At 36.3% G+C, this 21,774-nt stretch overlaps 1 protein-coding gene and 1 pseudogene across 9 annotated transcripts in view; one reads left to right on the top strand and one right to left on the bottom strand.

The window, feature by feature from the left end:
• TCF12 (transcription factor 12) overlaps nucleotides 1-21,774 on the bottom strand; it is a 390,676-nt gene that overhangs the window by 331,074 nt on the left and 37,828 nt on the right. The window lies entirely within an intron of this gene.
• LOC125103748 (proteasome maturation protein-like) lies at nucleotides 8,649-9,081 on the top strand (annotated as a pseudogene).

Raw genomic sequence — 21,774 nt, 5'->3', positions numbered from 1 at the left:
AGGGGGGGGGCAGAAGGCATATGGGGCAAATTATAATGGAGAACTTCCCCAATTTGGGGAAGAAAACAAGCATCAAAATCCAGGAGGCACAGAGAACCCCCTCAAAATCAATAAAATTAGGTCAACACTCCAACATCTAAGTAAAACTTACAAATCTCAGAGACAAAGAAAAAATCCTGAAAGCAGCTCTGGACAAGAGGTCTGTAACCTACAATGGTAGAAATATTAGATTGGCAGCAGGCCTAGCTATGGAGACCTGGCAGACCAGAAAGGACTAGCATGCTATATTCAGAGCACCGAACGAGAAAAATATGTAGCCAAGAATATTATCTCCAGCTAAGCTGTCATTGAAAATATAGGAGAGATTAAAAAAGCTTCCAGGACAAACAAAAAGTAAAAGGATTTGCAAACACCAAACCAGCCCTAGAGGAAATATTGAAAGGGATCCTCTAAGCAAAGAGAGAGCCTAAAAGTAACATAGACCAGAAGGGAACAGAGACAATATACAGTAACAGTCACCTTACAAGCAATACAATGGCACTAAATTTGCTATCTTTCAATAGTTACCCTGAATATAAATGGGTTAAATGCCCAATCAAAAGACACAGTGTATCAAAATGGATTAAAAAAAACAAGACCCATCAATATGCTGACTACAAGACAGCATTTTAGACCCAAAGACACTTCCAGATTTAAAGTGAGGGGGAAAACAATTTACCTTGCTAATGGACATCAGAAGGCTTGGGTGGCAATCCTTATATCAGACAAATTAGGTTTTAACCAAAGACTATAATAAGAGACGAAGAAGGACACTATATCATACTTATAGAGTCTGTCCAACAAGAATATCTAACAATTTTAAATATCTATGCCCCTGACATGGGAGCAGCAAATTATATAAGCCAATTAATAACAAAATCATAGAAACACATCAACAACAACACAATAACGGGAGGAGACTTTAACAACCCCCTCACTGAAATGGACAGATCATCTAAACAGAAGATCAACAATGAAAAAAAGGCTTTAAGTGACACACTGGACCAGATGGACATCACAGATATATTCAGAACATTCCATCCCAAAGCATGAAAATACACATTCTTCTCTAGTGCACATGGAACACTCTCCACAATACATCAATCCTGGGTCACAAGTCAGGTCTCAAGTGGTACCAAAAGACTGGGATCATTCCCTGCATATTTTCAGACCACAATGCTTTGAAACTAGAACTCAACCACAAGTGAGAAGTTGGAAAGAACTCATATACATGGAGGCTAAAAAGCATCCTACTAAAGAATGAATGGGTCAACTAGGAAATTAAAGAAGAATTTTTAAAAATTCATGGAAACAAATGAAAATGAAAATCCAACTATTCAAAATCTTTGGGATGCAGCAAAGGTGATCCAAAAAACAAAGTATATAACAATGCAAGCCTTTCTCAAGAAACAAGAAAGGTCTCAAATATACGACTTAACCCTACAGCTAAAGGAGCTGGAGAAAGGACAGCAAAGAAAGTCTAAACACAGCAGAAGAAGAGAAATAATAAAAATCAGAGCAGAAATCAATGAAATAGAAACCAAAAGAGGAGTAGAACAGATCATTGAAACTAGGAGCTCTTTCTCTGGAAGAATTAGTAAGACTGACAAATCCCTGGTCAGGCTTATCAAAAAGAAAAGAGAAAGGACCCAAATTAATAAAATCATGAATGAATGAGGAGAGATCACAACCAACACCAAAGAAATACAAACAATTATAAGAACATACTATGAGCACTGTATGCCAACAAATTAGGTATTTAGATAATTAGATAAATCTGGAAGAAAAGGATACATTCTTAGAGACATACAAACTACCAAAACTGAACCAGGAAGAAACCGAAAACCTGAACAGACCAAAAACCAGTAAGGAAATTGAAGGAGTAATCAAAAATCTCCCAACAAACAAGAGCCCAGGGCCACATGGCTTCCCAGGGGAATTTTACCAAACATTTAAGGAATTAATGCCTATTCTCCTGAAACTGTTCCAGAAAATAGAAATGGAAGGAAAACTTCTAAACTTATTTTAAGAGGCCAGCATTATCTTCATCCCAAAACCAGAAAAAGACCCCACCAAAAGGAGAATTATCAATATCCCTGTTGAACATGGACACAAAAATTCTCACCAAAATAGAAGCCAATAGAATCCAACAGTACATTAATAGGATCATTCACCACGACCAAGTGGGATTTATTCTTGGGCTCCAAGGTTGGTTCACCATCCGCAAATCAATCAATGTGATATAATACTTTAATAAAAGAAAGAACAAGAACCATATGAGATAATAGATGCAGAAAAAGCATTTGACAAAGTACAGTATCCTTTCTTGATCAAAACTCTTCACAGTGTAGGGATAGAGAGTACATACCTCGATATCATCAAAGCCATCTATGAAAAACCCATAGCAACTATAATTCTCAATGGGGAAAAACTGAGAGCTTTTCCCCTAAGGTCAGGAAAATGGCAGGGATGTCCGCTATCACCACTACTATTCAACATAGTACTGGAAGTCCTAGCCTCAGCAATCAGACAACAAAAAGAAATAAAAGGCATCCTAATCAGCAAAGAAGAAGTCAAACTCTCACTCTTTGCAGATGATATACTTTATGTGGAAAACTCAAAAGACTCCACTCCAAAACTGCTACAACTCATACAGAAATTCAGTAAAGTATCACGATATGAAATCAATGCACAGGAATCAACTTGCCTTTCTATACACCAACAAGACAGAAGAAAGAGAAATTAAGGAGTCGATCCCACTTATAATTACACCCAAAACCTAAGATACCTAGGAATAAATCTAACCAAAGAGGCAAAGAATCTGTACTCAAAAAACTGTATCATACTCATGAAAGAAATTGAGGAAGACACAAAGAAGGAAAAAGTTCCATGCTCATGGATTAGAAGAACAAATATTGTGAAAATGTCTATGCTACCTAGAGCAATCTACACATTTAATGCAATCCCTCTCAAAACACCATCAACTTTTTTCAAGGAAATGGAACAAATAATCCTAAAATTTATATGGAACCAAAAATGACCCCGAATAGCCAGAGGAATGTTGAAAAAGAAAACCAAAGCTGGCATCATCACAATTCCAGACCTCAAGCTCTATAACAAGTTGTAATCGTCAAGTCAGTGTGGACAATATGATACTGGCACCAAAACAGACCCACTGACCAATGGAAAAGAACAGAGAGCCCAGAAATGGACCCTCAATTCTATGGTCAACCAATCTGTCAAAGCAGGAAAGAACATCCAAAGGTAAAAAAGAGTCTCTTCAACAAATGGTGTTGGGAAAATTGGACAGCCACATGCAGAAGAATGAAACTGGACCATTTCCTTACACCACACTCAAATATAGACTCAAAATGGATGAAAGTCCTCAATGTGAGACAGGAATTCATCAAAATCCTTGAGGAGAACACAGGCAGCAACCTCTTCAACCTCAGCCACAGCAACTTCTCCCTAGATACATCGCCAAAGGCAGAACTGTTGGGACTTCATCAAGATCAAAAGCTTTTGCACAGCAAAGGAAACGGTCAACAAAACCAAAAGACAACTGACAGAATGGAAGAAGATATTTGCAAACGACATACCAGATAAAGGCTAGTATCCAAAATCTATAAAGAACTTATCAAACTCAACATCCAAAGAACAAATAATGCAATCAAGAAATGGGCAGAGGACATGAACAGACATTTCTGCAAAGAAGACATCCAGATGGCCAACAGACACATGAAAAAGTGCTCCACATCACTCAGCATCAGGGAAATACAAATCAAAACCACAATGAGATACCATCTCACACCAGTCAGAACAAGTCAGGAAACGACAGATGCTGGCGAGGATGCGAAGAAAGGGGACCCCTCCTACACTGTTGGTGGGAATGCAAGCTGGTGCAGCCACTCTGGAAAACAGCATGGAGATTCCTCAAAAAGTTGAAAATAGAGCTAACCTATGATCCAGCAATCGCACTACTGGATATTTACCCTAAAGATACAAATGTTGTGATCTGAAGGGGCACGTGCACCCAAAAGTTTATAGCAGCAATGTTCACAATAGCCAAACTACAGAAAAGCCTAGATGTCCATAAACAGATGAATGGATAAAGAAGATGTGGAATATGTATACAATGGAATACTATCCAGCCATCAAAAGAAATGAAATCTTGCCATTTGCAATGACGTGGATGGAACTAGAAGGTATTATACTAAGCGAAATAAGTCAGAGAGGGTCAATTATCATATGATCTCACTGATTTGAGGAATTTGAGAAATAAGACAAAGGATCATAGGGGAAGGGAGGGAGAAATGAAACAAGACAAAACCAGAGAGGGAGACAAACCATAAGAGACTCTCAATCTCAGGAAACAAACTGAGGGCTGCTGGAGGAGAGGGGGCATAAGAGGGATGGGGTGACTGGGCGACGGACACTGGGGAGAGTATGTGCTATGGTGAGTGCTGTCAATTGTGTAAGACTGATGAATCACAGATCTGTACCCCTGAAACAAATAATACATTACATATTAATAACATTCTAAAAGAAAAGAACAGAAAAGGTGAATGCTAATGTAGTCTTGTGAGATACTACCAAAGTCCCTTCTCTCTTTTTTTTCCTCCTCTTTTGTTATATTTTGTTATATTTTTGTTAATTTACATTCTCACCAGCAATGCACAAGAATGGGTCACAGACATTTTAGTGATGGGGAAAAAAACTTTGTTAGTCACTACACACAGGTAACTCATTTCTTTTATAACAACTTCATATAATTTACATACCACACAATTCACATATTTAATGTGTATAATTCAGTAGTTAATATATTCATTGTTGTACAACCATCAAATAACCAGTATCAAATTTTAGAACATTTTCATCACACAGCACCTCTGAGAAATCCATATCTGTTCACAGTCCCTACCCTTTTCTCCCCTCTAATCTACTGCTCATTACCGCCCTGCCCCAGACCTTGGTAACCACTCATCTACTTTCTATCTTTACAGATTTGCCTATTCTGGACATTTCATATAACGGAATCATATAATAATGTGAACTTTTGTGACTGCTTTCTTTCAATTAGCATGTTTTCAAAATTCATCTATGTTGTAGCATGTAACAGTACTCTATTTTTTTTAAAGATTTTATTTTTTTATTTGATAGAGAGATCACAAGTAGGCAGAGAGGCAGGCAGAGAGAGAGGGGGAAGCAGGTTCCCTGCTGAGCAGAGAGCCTGATGCGGGGCTCGATCCCAGGACCCTGAGACTATGACCTGAGCTGAAGGCAGAGGTTTAACCCACTGAGCCACCCAGGCACCCTCTATTTTTTTTTTTAATCACCAAATAATACTCCATTTTATGGATATACAACACTTACATGTTGATCACAAGACAGACCTCTGGCTTATTTTTTGGCTATTATAAATAATGCTGCTATAAACACTCATGTACAAGTTTTTGAGTGGACATGTTCTCAACTCTTATGGGTATATACCTAGGAGTGAAAATGCTAAGTCATATGGTAACTCTGATTAACCTTTTGAGGACCAGCCATGCTGTTTTCCAAAGCAGTTTGCACCATTTTACATTGCCACCAACAACATAATTCATCTCTTAACTTGATTTTTATTATTACAAATTGCCACATCACCTTCTATCCCAGCTCTAGTAACAAACACAAACAAAATAACTCTGAATATGATGATATATAATCAGGGCACTGTTGAGTTCAGATTAGTTAACTTTCCTTGTGGCATCAGTGATCTAAATATTAATCAGCAATGCATACACACAGGAGTGCAGGATAAAATGGTTGTGAATTAATGCGTAAAGTTTGTATTTACACAGCACATAATAGTTTCTATTCAAAGTACACATGTGTTTTGATATATTCCACAGATTAAATGTCCCCAAAACATTTCTCTTCACGCATACATATATAATGCATACCTTATGCAAAACACAGTTAAGGAGGATAATTTTACTTAATTAGTAAACTAATTTTGGTCTTTCCAATCACCTGACCTTTGCTCTCACAGGCCTGACAAATCCAATAACCCTAAAAGAAAGAATATGACTTGCTACCAAAGGAATATAATAAGACAGTTACTGAATATTCAGTTTCCTGTAATCAAAAACAGGATTCACATGTTGTAGTCCGGCTGTCTTGGGAAGGAATTGTTTATATTCCTCTTAAAAGCCTATTTTGGTAGGAAAGACCATAAAGTTGAAGGTAGTCCCAAAATGGCTTCCTATTGGAAGTGGGTGGGAAGTGGGTGGGAAGTGGGTGGGAATTCCCACCTCTTTCTGATCTCAGGGATTTGTGAGGAGCAGAAGGGACCAAGCGAAGGGGTCAGATGTATGTCCTAAAGTGCCTCAGATAATAATAAACACTTCTCTTACCTTGTCCTGTTGCTCTGGAAGAAGTCACTTCTTGAGCTGTCCTGCACTAAACTGGGGTACAATCATATCAAAATACTAGTATGCACTGCTGTCAACAAAGTATAAAAATACCTCTTTCTTCATAGCTAATGGACTATTTGGTTGTACTTTAAAATTTCTACCAATCTCAGGTGAAAACTGTCATCTTGATGTAAATTTTAACTTGGACTTCTCTTATTATAAGTGAAAGTGAGTATCTTTTCAAATAAGGAAAAATTTTCTACCTTTTGCGAAAACTGTCCATTTCTTTTGCTTATTGCAACTCTTTCAATTTGGTCTTTTCTCTTTACCCTCTATTTTTAAAGGTTTGTCATAGAGGAGGCATATTGGTCCTTTATCTGTGATAGATAATGCAAATATTTTCTTAGTTTTGTATCTACTGACTTTGTTATTAGTGGGTGTCTTTGCTTTTGCTATACAAAAGTCTTAACTTTATATTTTTATAGAGTCAAATTTATCAGCCTTTCCTGTTGTTGCATCTAGATTTTGAGTCACAGAGAAAACCTTTTTTTAATACCCAAATTACAAAAGAATTCATCCATCTCTTCTGTTCATATTTGCAGTTTCATTCTTTACATTGAGATCTCTGATCCATTTGCAGTTTATTTTTCTATATGATATGAGGTATGAATTTAATTTTATCTTTTTCCCAAATGGTTAACCGTTTCTTAAAAAGCTCATTTTACCATAGTGTTCTGAGGTGCCAGATTTATCATGTGCCAAATTTCCGTATGTTCTTGTGTCTCTATCTCATTTTTCCTATTCTATAACCCTGTTTTGTCTGCATTATATTAAACAAAAATCTAACTTACAAATGAGACAGACCAGTTGTAGTTTAAGATTCCTCGCACTGTGTCTCTAACTCTTAAAAAGAAATTTACACCACATCTATACTCAGTCACCATGAAGTGGCCATGCTAATACTAACTGGTCTAATCACATAAAATTGACAATGATTATTTACACTAGTTGTGTAAGCAAGCTAAAGCATGTTAGGATGTGCTGATTTACAAATATTATCTTAAAAGTTATGTCCATCAATTAATAACCATGGAGAAAGACAGTGACTTTGTATGAAGGGCAAAATTACTTAATTAAATATATTTCAACTGCTTTCTTTAAATAGAAAGATTTTATACCTCCTCCATACCTTTCAATACAAACTTTATCATAATATTGACATATTTATTATTAGATTTAATAAAAATCACGTAGAGAGGAAGTAATACTGTAACAGTATTTACACTTCTATATTTCTAAAAAATGAACATACTGATTAATTTAATGCACTCTACTTTCTCACTTGCTACCATGAGCTGCCACTGTTCTTAGCCAAACCTATTCCCTCTACCTGTGCATTTGATCTATCCTCCTCTCAGCTCAAGCAATTCTTCCTCTCCCTCCAGTAACATCAGTTCTTTTTCTCTCTACTAACTCACTTCCATGATCCTATAAATATGCTATATTAACTCTCAAAAGAGATTTAAAAAAGATTAAAAACTACTTCTGACCCACTTACCTCTCCCCATCATCACACAACTACACAACAGCACATTTTCTATCTTTCCCAAAAGAGCAAGATTCTGGGATAAAGAGCCTGTATTTGCTGTCTCTATTTCTTTCCTTCCACTCTCCTAAACTTCTTCCCACTAGATTCCTGTTCCTTCCAGTCTACCACTACTGCTCCTTTCGAAGTCACCAATGACCTCCACATAATTAAATCAAGTGGTCAGTTCGTCATCTTCATCTTAATTGTCTTACCAGCACCACTTAATACCCTTAATAGCAGCCCCTCTTCCTTAAAACGCTCTCTTCATATGCCTTCCATGATACCATACTTGCCTTGTTTTCCTACTGTATTTTTGGACAGGCCTTCTTAAGTCTGTCCTGCTCATCACCTCAACCTGTAAATGCTGAAGCACATATACAGTCTTTCCATCTCTTTTTCATGTATATTCACTCCAATCCCATCACTTTAAATTCCATATTTTCAGATGATCCCAAGAGTATAATCTCTAGCTCACTTCTCTAGAACATCCCAGACCAGAATATCGAATTACTACTAATACCACCAACTGAATGTCTAATAGGTATTTAGCATGTCTGAAAGTGGATTCCCAATCCTTTTTCTAAAAAAATGAACTGGGCTACTCACAGAACAAGCTGAACATGAATGTCAGAGAACTTAGATCTCAGTTAAAGGACAGTAATCCAATTACTGAACTTTCAACCAGTGGACCTTTTGAAAGCCATGATCATCTTTGAAAGGTTTTCCTTGTATGAAAACAAACTTTCACCCAGTCATCTTCTTGAATTATCAGAAAAATAATTTCCAGCTCAACCAAGATAAAATGAATTTTTCCACACTGAGAACACCCATGGTCTATTTGCTCCACTAAAATTTCAAATGAAGTTCAAGGTTGTGTAGCAGGTTCAGCTTCTATTTCTTCCAAGATCAAACCTTTCATTGGATATTCTGAAGAGTAATGATGGGACTACTGGATTTGAAGATATTCTTGACCTGTCACAAAATAAACTAATGGGAGAACCATACTTGATGGTGAAATATAAGCTCGGTTTACTGTATAATCTGTTGTGTTAGTCTTGAAAATAGAAGGTTTACATCTTGTCTCTAGTCATCTTTTCACTAAAATCTGATGTACACAACATTAAAAGTACTGACACATGAGAATTTCTGCCTACATAGTATCTGTGGTCATTTGAAATTATTTGGGGTCTTTGCTTAATGACCATGTGAAGATTGAAAGCACTAAAGGGAGATGATTTTAAAACATCCAATTATATAAAACAACAGCCTTCTATGTCTTTAAAAAAATTGTTGTTAATGAGTATTTCAAAACTGTCTACAGGTTCCAATTAAACCTATTATCTGGGGGCGCCTGGGTGGCTCAGTGGGTTAAGCCGCTGCCTTCGGCTCAGGTCATGATCCCAGGTCCTGGGTTCGAGCCCCGCATCGGGCTCTCTGCTCAGCGGGGAGCCTGCTTCCTCCTCTCTCTCTGCCTGCCTCTCTGCCTGCTTGTGATCTCTCTCTGTCAAATAAATAAATAAAAAAAAATCTAAAAAAAAAAAAAAAAAAAAAAAAAAACCTATTATCTGGGTATTCCATGAATTTAATTTTGAATAACCACTACCTGCATTTGAGTCTCCAACCCAGGCGCCCCTAAACATCTATAATTGATTTCAGTGGCAACACTTCAAATTAAGTACAAAATAAGAGATTTATATTTTATACCTTGTTTCAGTAGAGTCCATTAATATTCATAAGAATAATACTGGGCTTTATTGATGCTATTTTAGAACTGTAGCTATTATTTGACTCCTTCAGGTTGAAAAGTATAAGTTTAAAGGTTTTGATTTTGGTCTTTTGGGGCGGGGGGGGTGTCTTGTCTTTAAAGTAAAAAGTTAAAGCAACCAGCATATGCTGATTAAAAAAAAAAAAAAAAGGACCAGGGCACTTGGGTGGCTCAGTGGGTTAAAGCCTCTGCCTTCAGCTCAGGTCATCATCCCAGGATCCTGGGATGGAGCCCCGCATTGGGCTCTGCTCAGCGGGGAGCCTGCTTTCCCCTTTCTCTGCCTGCCTCTCGGCCTACTTGTGATCTCTGTCAAATAAATAAATAAACTCAAAAAAAAAAAAAAAAAAAAAGAACCTACTCCTTTAGTCTTCGCCATTCTCAACTAGAGTAATTATTCTTTCTGTTTTATCAGTTCTACCTTCAGTGTATATTTCAAATTTAACCAATGTTCTTAGCCTCCTAAGAGGTCTCTTTTTTCTACCCTATTCTCTACACTGCAACCAGGGTAATCCTCTTAAAACATTAAATGAGATGTCATTCCCTCCAATAGCTTCCCATTTCAGTCAGAGTGAAAGTCAAAGCCAAGCTGCTGCACTTGCAAATGGCTCCTATTTGTTTCAAATTGACTGAAAAGTAATCTGACTTCTTCTGGTTCATGTTCTAAATGTAATAGTATGAATAGATCCAAAAGAAAATAATGGAAGCCAGCTTTTTCAACTATTTCTAATTAAACACAAGCCAAAGAAATGGAATCAAAATTATTTTTTAAATTTACTTTAAATTTAAAATTTATTTTAAGTTTATTCATTTATTTAAGTAAATAAAACTCATGATCCTGAGATCAAGAGTCGCATGTTCTACAGACTGAGCCAGCCAGGTGCCCCAACAGGGATCAAAATTATATATAACCACTGAGAAGCTCAAAAAATTTATATTTTTTTAATCTAGCTACAAGAGAAACTCTTCCACTTAACTAGCATAATATGAAACAACACTCACTTTTTTTTTAAAAGAAATTCCACTATGGTTACTGTGTTCAAGTTCCTCAGATTAGAAGAGTATCAATGGATAGGAGTATATGCCCTTATACTTGATCTCCTCCTCTCACTGCAGAGACTGAGCTGAAAAACCTGCAGTAGTGCCCCTCCCCACACCATTTAGGTAATGACTATCCTCTCTCCTTTTATGAACTTTTTTGAACCAGAACAAGCCCTAACCAGTTGGTTCCCTACTTTTTCCCCCATGAACTTGGCCTACTCCCTAATACAGAAAACTCAGCAAAAAGCCAAGAGTGCCACAGTGAGGAGAGGCACATCTGGGCCTTGGCAGACACAGCTCTATTCTCCTCACTCAGTGAACTAGACAGACTGACAAACACAGAAGAATGAATGGAAGCCAGAGTTTTAAAAAGGTTCATATAGTAGCTACGAGTTTCAGGAGCTATACAGAACCCATCATTTTAGTAAACTATGTTTCATCCAGTACCAAAGACTATCCTTGACAAGTATTTAACTGAGCCATTCAATCTCTGCCCTCAATAACCAAAAGGGATGATTTAAATATTCTTTATTTTCTTTTACATTTACAAAAAGGCTTCTTCACACCAGAAAAGACTAGAAGGTATTCAAAAGAATGTTCCTTGGTCAGGGCATATTAGAGTTTAATGAAGTAATCACTACCAATAATTATAAATCCAAATCAACTTAATCCATTTTATGCCAAAAACATTTCTGTTATTTACTAATAAGTGCTTGATATACCTTTAATTCACAATTGGTTGAGTTCATATTCAAATATATTTAATATATATAAATCATTTACTTTATGTTTTTCAAATTTTGTTACTATATGGGAGAAAAAATATTTAATAAATTGCTTTTAATATCAAAGTCACTTGAAGAAGAAATCACAACAGTCTATATATCTCGTAGCCACATATCAAGTGACTGCAATCAACAATAACCAGAAGCAAACAGAGAAATAAGCTAGAAAAAAAAAGCTTAAATAAAGCTGATGCACTCTTTCCCACAAGAGAGGTGAAAATCATTCCCTGGCTTATTTTCATATACCAAAAGAGTCTCTTGATTTTAACAAGAGACTTTACAACTTACCTACATCATTAATCCTAGTCAGTTTTTAGCAGGTTAGATTATAGAACCAAATAGACTACACAGCATATATAAAAGCCAAAAACTGCTCAGTCCTGCTAAAAACTGACAAGGTAAGAAATTACTATAGGTAAAAAGGAAATAAAAAATAAAAATGCCACATATATACATGCACAGAAATCAGAAAAAGAGTCCCACAGAACCAAACAACCCTACCAACCTTCATCATAATAAATATCCCTGTATTAGAGCAAAGTACAAGAAATATTCACGACTATAACCCTGACAAAGCTAAATATCCAGTAAGCTTTAAGAAAACAAAACTCGGGGCGCCTGGGTGGCTCAGTGGGTTAAGCCGCTGCCTTCGGCTCGGGTCGTGGTCTCAGGGTCCTGGGATCGAGCCCCGCATTGGGCTCTCTGCTCAGCAGGGAGCCTGCTTCCTCCTCTCTCTCTGCCTGCCTCTCTGCCTGCTTGTGCTCTCTCTCTGTCAAATAAATAAATAAAAATCTTAAAAAAAAAAAAAAAGAAAAGAAAACAAAACTCATAATACAGTTTATAAAGATTTTATTCAAAAATGACTAAAACAAAGTGTTGCTTCTTCAAGAAAATTCAACTGACTATAACTTATACTATCAGAAACAGTGACAAATGATATGTAAATCCTCAACTGTCAAATCACTTTCCCTATCAGCTAATTGCAAGAGTCTCTTTACTCTACTTGTATTAAGGGAAAAATAACTATCCTGTGAATGGGGAATATCCCTAAAGTTTTATCTGACCCAAAAGACCCAAGAGCCCCCTTAGCCCCTGGGCATTTCCCCTAAACCTGCTCAGTAAACAAAGGCAAAAAGCCTAATGTGAATTTTGAATTTAATTATGTACTTTAGATACTTCTTAAATGAATAATGACTTTTAAAAACAACAGATGAAGTTTAACAATTCTTGGTATAAAAATGCATGCAAATATCCAACGGATTCTTTTTCAGATGGGATAAGAAAATAATCTGAAAAACCTAATTCAGCAGCTAGATTTGCTCTTTCTCTTCATTTTTAGATTAGAAGGAGAAAATTTTTTTCAAGTTTCTTTAATACCAAAATTTTTCTCTTTTCAACTAGGCTAAAAAGCAGGAACTGTATTTTAAATTTGCAGATAGTAGTGCTTAAAACAGGGTTATCATTTCAATAGCTTCTAATAAATCAAAATGGCAAGACTTCTACCTGGTCCCTTGAACAGCTTTCCTTAAAAGTTTTACCAGTTTCTTTTAAAAAAAAAAAAAAAAAAAAAAAAAAAAAAGACATAACAGAAAAGAATAGTAAAAGTACCATATGGAAAAGTTCAAACAAGTCATCCACACAGGAGGTAACTAAGTATAATACAGAAGTGACACATGCATCCCCATTTCCAAAAAAGAATTAAGCCTTTGCCCTGCTCAGCAGGGAGTCTGCTTCTCCCTCCCACCCCCTCCCCTCTCACGTTCTCTCTCTCTCACCCTCTCAAGTAAATAAATAAAATCTTTAAAAAAAAAAAAAAAAAAAAAAAAGAATTAAGCCCTCGTACCCAAGTCGTTCACTGTATGTGCTGTATTCCCCTCTCTCCTAGGCATCTAAAATGATACCAGTTACATGTACCATTCTCTGGGAGGAGTGAGAAAAGTCATCCAAATAATTTCTGGGTTCATCAGTGTAAGATGAATAAGTATGGATGGGGAAAAAGTTATACAAATTATTATGCATCCTGGGATCAAGCATTAAAAATAACACAGCATCCTCAAGATAGCACACTATGTACAGTGACTACATATACAACCTATTAAAAGGCTAGTCTAGGGGTGCCTGAGTGGCTCAGTGGGTTAAAAGCCTCTGCCTTCAGCTCAGGTCACGGTCTCAGGGTCCTGCGATGGAGCCCCACATCAGGCTCTCTGCTCAGTGGGGAACCTGCTTCCTTCTCTCTCTCTGCCTGCCTTTCTGCCTACTTGTAATCTCTGTCTGTCAAATAAATAAATAAAATCTTAAAAAAAATAAAATAAATAAAAGGCTAGTCTATTATTTGAATATGATTTCTTGATCAATATATTTCAATTTAAAACCATCAATAAACTAGTTTTTACCAAGTCCTAACCATGTGTCCAGTCTTTTCTTAAAAGGCACCAGAGTGGAGGACACAATTTCTACCCAAAAAAGCTTATTATTAAGACACTAGGTCTAGCACACAACACAAAAACACATAAAAAAGAAGATGCAAGAACAGCCACAAGAGCAAAACCATGATGAAGGTGGAGATTCAGGATGCAGAACAGAAAGAGAAAGTTGGCTAGCTAAAATAACGATCCTGAGAACAGAAGGCAAATCATGGAGTTTGAAGATTTACTTGTGTTTTTTACTAGTTTTTAAACAAGACCAAACTCTGGACTGAGTAATTTTTGAAGATGTTTTAAAAGATTTTATTTATTTATTTGACAGACAGAGATCACAAGCAGGCAGAGAGGCAGGCAGAGAGAGAGGAAGGGAAGCAGGCTCCCCGCTGAGCAGAGAGCCTGATGTGGGGCTGGGTCTCAGGACCCTGAGATCATGACCTTAGCTGAAGGCAGAGGCTTAACCCACTGAGTCACCCCGGCACCCCAATTTTTAATGATTTTTATCTACTCTGCTTTTAAAACCAAAACGCATTAATATTAGAATGCATTATACTACACTGATTTTTCCAAAAATTAAGACAATCTTTGGCCAGCCAAAGTATCACACAGCACATGCGTGGGAACTTATGTTCTTGAAACAGCATACATGTGAAAAGAAAACCTCATATAAATATTTGTTTGGAGCTAAGATTAGCTTTGGGGGGAAACTCAAAATATACTTGCTTTCAAGCTAAAGCTAAAAACTAAATGCTTATTTTCCTTGTGCTGGCCTACAGTTGCATGCTTACTGCTGACTGGATCCTTTCCTATCAACACAACCCGCACTTCAAAGACCCGACTGTTCTGCCAAGATTTCTGCCTTGAAAGAGCCTTTGTTGCTATGGCAATCTCATGTTCTCAAGGAACCAAGTTAGCAGCACCCTATGATACATACATGAACAAGGTTCAAACTTGGCCTGTTTCCTCCTCCAGGCACAGGGAATATCCTGTGTCACAATCCTAACAATTTTTACTTGCTGTAATACAAGTTATCAACAATATCTGCCAATTCATGGAGAACCAGAGTTACTTCAAAATAAGTAGCTGCATCTAAAGAAGAGGAGAGAAAACTGTGGGTGGGAATCTCCATTATAAAGCAGATGTACTAAAGTATGAAAGCCAATTAAATAAAACCCTGAGTCCAACTGAAATTTGATCAAAGATTTCTCCCTTTTCATATATCTCAAAACACTTTCCTTAAAAAAAGAAGAAACCTGAAAATAAAAATACAGCTGTGATCCCTTGGTTAAGAATGTCCCCTACCCTGACTGAAGAGTTAGCATCTTATTTAAACAAACGAAGCTGGGACGCCTGGGTGGCTCAGTTGGTTAAGCGGCTGCCTTCGGCTCAGGTCATGATCCCAGCGTCCTGGGATCGAGTCCCACATCGGGCTCCTTGCTTGGCAGGGAGCCTGCTTCTCCCTCTGCCTCTACCTGCCACTCTGTCTGCCTGTGCTCGCTCTTGCTTCTCTCTCTATGTCAAATTAAAAAAAAAAAAAAAAAATCTTTAAACAAACGAAGCTAACTTCTGCCTAGAATTAAAACTTTCCTTATGAAGAAAGAGTAGAGGGCGCCTGGGTGGCTCAGTGGGTTAAGCCGCTGCCTTCGGCTCAGGTCATGATCTCAGGGTCCTGGGATCGAGTCCCACATCGGGCTCTCTGCTCAGCAAGAAGCCTGCTTCCCTCTCTCTCTCTCTCTCTGCCTGCCTCTCCGTCTACTTGTGATCTCTCTCTGTCAAATAAATAAATAAAAAATCTTTAAAAAAAAAAAAAAGAAAGAAAGAAAGAGTAGAGGCTCTGAAAGTTAGAGGTTACAAAGTATACTGTCAAAATTTCATAAAGAACATATTTGCTAATAAACGGCACATGTGAAAAATCACAGCCAGAGTTCAAGTGTATGTTTCTAGATGTAAAATACTTCTGACCTAAAGAAATTATTTTTTCATCTATACTCAACTTATACTGCCCCACATTCCCAAATCAAGTAAGCTGTGCTTTCTATGCTCAAGTAGCTCTCATATTAACAATAAATACCGTAACAGTAAACTCTAAAAATCAAGCACTGAAAAAGCATGATGAAGGCAAGGACCTGCGAAGATTCTGAAAATAACCTCAATTTTAAGAACTACATGCGTTCCTAGAAAATGAAAGTCAGAGTAAAGAGTATTCAAAGGCTGAATTTATCTTTTGCATTTGATTTTCATTACAGTATCAAAAAATAATTCTACAGGGAGTGAAAAACAGTGGCCTTGACACATTGATACAAATTAAATCTGCTTCAAAGAAACATTTACTTCAAGGAAAGTTCCAAGATATTTTTTTCCAATATGCCGGCTATGAGCATTTAATTCTTCTACATAAACTTTTTCAAACAGACCAGACAGGCTCATGGAAAATTATTTAAATGCACACATATTAATGAATGCAGTCCATTTCCAGTTCATTAGGGGTTCCAAATTCCCGAAAATCAAGTTGCTCATAATATCATTCCAAATATTTGATGGAATTCCAGAGCTGAAAGAGAAGTAAAGATGTCTGAAAAGTTCCACATTTTCTATAAGAAAATAACCTGAGAAATCAAGCAACAACAATCTCCTCTTTCTTTGCATTAACTGGAAGAACTGTCTCCTCTGCAATACTGTGTTTTGGTTTTGGTTTTTACAAAGTTACATTCTAGTTTCTCTCTTCATGTTTCTGGACTCTTTCCTTCACATGGATAGAAATATCAATTGCCTCCAATGTCAATGAAATTACCCTCTTTCTTTAAAGGAAGATGTCTAAGGCAAGTTAAAGGTCAGTGATCTGAAAAACTAAAGGTTACCTAGAATAAAAACAGTTGTAACAGACCTTTTATTCAATACAGGAATCTGGAGTGGAGTTTAAGCCATAGTGTCAAGTACTTTGCAAAGCTGCATTAACAAAGACCAAACCCATCACACCTCAGATGTGCAAATCCAATCATTTTCACACCTTACAAAATAGTAAAGAGAAACTGGCAGCTAAAATCAACTAGGAGATCATGGCTTTCAAAGGTTTTTTCGGGGTGTTTTTTATTGTTGCTGCTGTTGAATTTTTTTTTTTTTACTACCATCCACTGTTAAATACATTTTATATCACCACCTAGTGCGTATAAATGTATATTTATATAACAAACTAAAATTATATAAAAACAAACCTGTAAGTACATATGATGCATTCTCATAGCTTCTGTTCTACTGCATTGATCATGATGTGTGAGATCCACTAAAGTGTTTTCTCAACTCACTAAAGGGTAATGGCCTACAGTTTGAAAATGATAGAAAGTATACCTTAACCATTACTAAGACAAAGCCTCAAGAAGAACAATTTCCAGGCATTCATTCCCCACATGCTAATACTGCATGCATAATACTATGTATTTGACTATACTGTGTTACCTATTATACTGTAAGATCTTGAGACTACTCATACAAATATAACTATAGAGTACTGTACTCTGGTGGTTTTTATTTAATAATAAGGTTAGATACACAAGGGGAAAAAGACAGATGGGTTAACCCATTTATTCATTAAGTTTTTTCACACTATTTTTTCCTAACATGTCTACAAGAATACCAAAAAAGGTTTATATTTGTATTAGAATTAGTAGTATAGTATACATAGTATACATAGTCTCTCTTCTTAGATATATGGAAAGTATTAACCATATCCAATACATCTTTCTTATCCCTGAATGAGTTAACAAAGAACAGGTACTTATTTACTGAACTAATGGTTTTATATCATCTTAAAGAATAGTTTAAATCTCAAATAATTAGGATAAGGCACAATAAAACAGTTTTGAGTTAGCTAAGTATTTTTGGATACAACTACCAAAATACCTCAAATATCAAATCAAATCTCTGGAAGCCTAAATTTTGCTCCATGTATTTGTAAGACCTTTGAAATTACTTAAAAATAGAATTTTATTTTAAAAATGACTCAAACCAAATTCCAAAACCCAGTTATTATTAATTAAATCCCTATTTTAAAAATCCACATGAGTAGCATGTTTTTCCTACAACAAGGGAATATTCTGACTCAAATTCTTTTCCGGATAAATCAGAATACAAATAAATTACATATTTAACAAATCCATTTTCTAGCTTTACAACTCAGAGATAGTGATTTCATTGATAAAAGATACTATATTTTACAGCATCTATTTACTCTGATTATTCAGATTAATTCTGTCATTTCAAAAAATTGAATGATGAGTTCACTATTTCAAGACCAAAATGAAATGAAACAGATGGCCTGTGAACCTCATCTAATTCAGTATTTGCCTGCACCATCACCAAAACGTGACCTTTTTATAAGCAATTTTATGAAGTGATAAACACATACATAACCATTTCAATAATGTAGATATATGAATCCTGAATGTAAATTTTTTTGTCAACAATTAAGTAGACTCAACAGCCAAGTCAAAACAAGAAACTTAAAGATTGATTAAATTGTCTCCAATTCTTCAATTTACAATGGATTAGACTCTTGGAAGAAAATGGTCTCCTATGTGCAGAAGGTTTTTTCTCCTATAAAAACTGGATTCTGGGGCACCTGGGTGGCTCAGTGGGTTAAGCCACTGCCTTCGGCTCAGGTCATGATCTCAGGGTCCTGGGATCGAGCCCCGCATCGGGCTCTCTGCTCAGCCGGGAGCCTGCTTTCCCCTCTCTCTCTCTGCCTGCCTCTCTGCCTACTTGTGATCTCTCTGTCACATTAAAAAAAAAAAAAAAAAAAAAAAAAAAAAAATTGGATTCTGGGATGCCTGGGGGGCTCTGTTTTCCACACAGGTCATGATCCTGGAATCCCTGGATCAGGATCAGGCCCCTCCCCCTGCATCATCCTCATTCTTGTCCTCTCTCTTGCTCACTCACTCTCTCAAATAAATAAATAAAATCTTAAAAAATAAACTGGATTCTTACTTCCATTTTTCATGAAGCCAGGTGATTAACATCTCACAGCTCTTTAAGAGTGCTCATCAGGGGCGCCTGAGTGGCTCAGTGGGTTAAGCCGCTGCCTTCGGCTCAGGTCATGATCTCAGGGTCCTGGGATCGAGCCCCGCATCGGGCTCTCTGCTCAGCAGGGAGCCTGCTTCCTCCTCTCTCTCTGCCTGCCTCTCTGCCTGCTTGTGATCTCTCTCTGTCAAATAAATAAATAAATAAAATCTTTAAAAAAAAAAAAATTCTAAAAAAAAAAAAGAGTGCTCATCAAACTGTTAGAGACTTTGCTCTCTACATGAAACAGTTCTGACAGTCACTAGGGCAAGGAAAGACTATTCTTCCACTGGACTGATTGATTATAAGGCAGCTCAGTTGTGCCATCTTACCTGGTGAAATGACTAGAAATCTAGTTTAAGGGTTAGGATACAGGTTCACTCCACTTTTAGGGTATTGTAGCCTCTCTATGAAAACAATGGATACTCACAGTCTATTAGGTTTGCAGCACAAATTAGTCTTTTACCCGCAAATCACAAAGAAAATGCCAGGCTCATAGTAAGTGCTCAAATATTTCTTGAATGAACAAGTATCTAAACAGCTACCACATGCCAGGCACTGTCTTAGTCCTGGCAATATAAAGGATACAGAATATTATCAATCAGAATCCTATTTGCCATAAGACACAGACAAAAATTCAAAATAAGACATGACCCAACAAGACAGAGTTTTCTCACTCTGCTACAGAAAGACAATAAAGATTTTTTTTTAAAGCACTTAAGTTGAAACCCAGTCTCAGTTTCATAATCCACTAGAAAGGTAATATAAACTTGTTAACATTAAAAAGCTAGATTTCTCTTAATATTAAAAAGCTAGATACAGGGCCACATGGTTGGCTCAGCTGGATAAGAACCTGCCTTTGGTCATGACCCCAGGACCTTGAGACAGAGTCCCACTTTGGACTCCTTGCTCAGCGGGGAGTCTGCTTCTCCCTTTGCCTGCCACTCCCCCTATTTGTGTGCACATGCTCACCCTCCCTCTCGCTCTCTCTGACAAATAAATAAAATAAAATAAAAGCTAGAAACATAAACCTAGTTTAAGCATAAACTCAATAATTTTTATGTTAAAAAAAGCTAGTTGCAGTTTTTATGTGAGCTTTTAATATATGTAAGAGCATACTACATACAACAATACATGGCCTAATATGCTTAGAATGTGGCCAGTGCAACTGTGGAAATGAACTTTCTTTTTTAAAAATAATTTAAAGCAGAAGCATATAACGGGAAAAGACAGTTTCTTCAATAACTAGTGCTGGGAAATCTGGACAGCTACACTCAAAAGAATAAAATTGAAACACTTTCTTATATCACACACAAAAATAAATTCAAAACAGATTAAAGACCTAAATTAAAATATGAAAACATAAAACACCTAAAAGAAAATATAGGCAATAACTCTTGGACATTGGCTTTAGGAATATTTTTCTGCATGTCTCCCTAGACAAGGGGAAAGAAAACAAAAGAAAACTAAACAACTGGGACTACACCACACTAAAAAACTTTTGCAGAGCAAAAGAAACCAACAACAAAACAAAAGACAATCTACTGAATGTAAAGAGATATTCAAAAATGTATGCCTAATAGGTGGTTACTATCTAAAATATATAAAGAACTTACACAACACCAAAAAAATAAATAATCGAATTTAATAATAGGAAGAGGACCTAAACTTACATTTTGCCAAAGAAGACATGGCCAACAGATCAATGAAAAGATGCTTGACATCATTAATCAACAGGGAAATGCAAAACAAAACCACAATGACATAACACCTCACGCTAATCAGAATGACTGTATCAAAAAGACAAGAAACAACAACTGCTGACCAAGATGTGGCAAAAAGGGAATATTAGTGTACTATTAGTAGGTCTGTAGATTGGTGCATCCACTGTGGAAAACAGTGTGGGGATTCTTCAAAAAATTAAAAATAGAAGTACCATACAACCCAGTAACTCCACTTCTAGATATTCAAAGAAAACAAAAACACTAATTCAAAAAATATATATATATGCACCCCTATATTCACTGCAGCATTATTTACAACAGCCACACTATGGAAGCAACTTGTGTCCACTGACACATGAATGGATAAAGAAGATATGATACATGTACACAATGGAGTATTACCCAACCACAAAAAAGAATGAAATCTTGTCACTTGTAACTACATGGATAGGTGACCTAGAGAAAATTATGCTAAGTAAAATAAACCAGAGAAAGGTAAATAAATACCATATGATTTCATTTTTATGTAAAATCTAAAAAAAAAAAAAAGAACAATTAGAAATCAGAAACAGACTCAGAAATACAGAGAATAAACTTCTGGTTACCAAAGAAAGGACAGGGGGTTAGGCAAAACAAGTGAAAAATAGGTACAAATTTCAGTTATAAAATAGGTGATGCAGATTAAAAATTACACCATAAGGAATATAGTCAGTAATACTGTAATAAATTTGCATGATGACACAGTATCTATACTTGTTATGGTGAGCATTTAGTAATACATATAACTGCTGAATCATTATGTATGTTGTGCACCTGAAATATATGTCGACTACACTTAAATTAAAAATTCTAAAACACTAATTTAAATATAAATAGGCAGAACTTCTATTTCCAATAAAGACAGATTTACATTCTTGCCTGAAAAAAAAGCATAATATGAAGAAAATATGAAGATAATATGA

The sequence above is a fragment of the Lutra lutra genome, chromosome 7, assembly GCF_902655055.1.
Source record: "Lutra lutra chromosome 7, mLutLut1.2, whole genome shotgun sequence".
Taxonomy (NCBI): Eukaryota; Metazoa; Chordata; class Mammalia; order Carnivora; family Mustelidae; genus Lutra; species Lutra lutra.
The sequence above is the reverse complement of the archived record's forward strand: the minus strand, read 5'-3'. Positions and strand labels throughout refer to the sequence as shown.